Below are 1,962 nucleotides of genomic sequence, written 5' to 3'. Positions count from 1 at the left end.
AGAAACTTGTGACGTGAAGTTTCAGTTAAGTGTTTCACATGTTCCTGTGTGTGTGTGTGTGTGTGTGTGTGTGTGTGTGTGTGTGAAGCTCCTCCCCCTGCAGTCAGTGCTTCAGTGGATACTTATACACACACACACACACACCTCCACACACCCACACGCACACACACACACACACACCCACACGCACACACACACACACACACACACACACACACACACACACACACATATATAGGCACACAAACACACACACACACACACACACACACACACACACTGGGTCGACCACAGGAAGTGGTATCAGCATCTTTGATGAACTTCAAATACACAATATTTTGGCTCATATACGTCAAACACACGCAGTTAATGTTACTTTAGAGTCGCTGACGTTTCACCAAAGAAACGTGTTTTATTTATTTATTTATTTTTAATATTCATCTTAGTTCATTACAACACTATTTAAGACCATATTTTAATTAATACTAAATTAAAGATATTAACTTATATATACTGTATATATATATATATATATATACTTTACATTTTATAAAAACATGTGGGAACTTGAGTTCTGTAGACCTCGGCTCCTTCAAGACTTTCATCGGCTGTTTGTGATGTCGCTTAAAAAAACAGATTCTCTGTAAAAGCCAGAACATGTTATTGATATGAGGTTGTATTTAACAGTTTTAACAGTAGAAAAAAATCTACTTTTATTCTAAATAAACATATAGTAGACGATCAATGACATTATTTTGACGTCAATAAAATTTGAAATATTGATTATTTATATCTAGGTAAATCTATGGGTTCACAATTGTGTTTTTTATGTATTATTGTATCATAAATCGAGATCCTGTCTTTTCGACTGTGATTCTTCTCCCAGTGAACCAGGAACTCTCTTCACTTCTAGATTCTTCAGTGGACGTTAAGTTAGTGAGTCATTGTTTTTAGCTGGAAAAACTCAGTTACAGTTATTTAAGACTCAGAGCAAAAGAATGAGATGATTCATCCTGCAGTGGTCAGTGGCTGCGAGCGCTTCTCTTATCGAGGATGAGAGGATGTCATTTGTGGGAGGAGATGAATGACGAAGAGAAACCGTGTCACTCTGGGTGAGAAACGTTCCTCATTCACGTCTGAAGGAAATAGATAATGTCTGGAATTCCCCCGAAAATATCTAGAAATCAGTTGCAGCTGATGAAACGTATTTTAGGTCGAGATCTTTTCCAGTACATTCCCCCCGTCCTGTATATTACCTGTCAATCAACACATTAATAGTAAGTAAGTAAAGGTTAATTGTAAAACGCCTTTAATCTTATCACTTTAAGTAAGTAAGTTATTTATATTTATAGAGCTTTTCTAGACCAGGGTCACAAAGAACTTAAACAATCAAAAAGTCATAATACTTAAAAGGTCAAGATAACACTGAGAAAAACACAGGAGTTCCAGAAAATCAGGTAAAAGCCTGAACAAATAAAAGTGTTGAGATGTTTCTTGAAGGAGTCAGTAGATCATCAAACACAGATGTTTCTTGAAGGAGTCAGTAGATCATCAAACACAGATGTTTCTTGAAGGAGTCAGTAGATCATCAAACACAGATGTTTCTTGAAGGAGTCAGTAGATCATCAAACACAGATGTTTCTTGAAGGAGTCAGTAGATCATCAAACACAGATGTTTCTTGAAGGAGTCAGTAGATCATCAAACACAGATGTTTCTTGAAGGAGTCAGTAGATCATCAAACACAGATGTTTCTTGAAGGAGTCAGTAGATCATCAAACACACATGTTTCTTGAAGGAGTCAGTAGATCATCAAACACACATGTTTCTTGAAGGAGTCAGTAGATCATCAAACACAGATGTTTCTTGAAGGAGTCAGTAGATCATCAAACACAGATGTTTCTTGAAGGAGTCAGTAGATCATCAAACACAGATGTTTCTTGAAGGAGTCAGTAGATCATCAA

The sequence above is a fragment of the Callionymus lyra genome, chromosome 10 (assembly GCF_982586985.1).
Source record: "Callionymus lyra chromosome 10, fCalLyr1.hap1.1, whole genome shotgun sequence".
Classification (NCBI taxonomy): Eukaryota; Metazoa; Chordata; class Actinopteri; order Syngnathiformes; family Callionymidae; genus Callionymus; species Callionymus lyra.
This window is presented reverse-complemented; position numbering follows the sequence as displayed.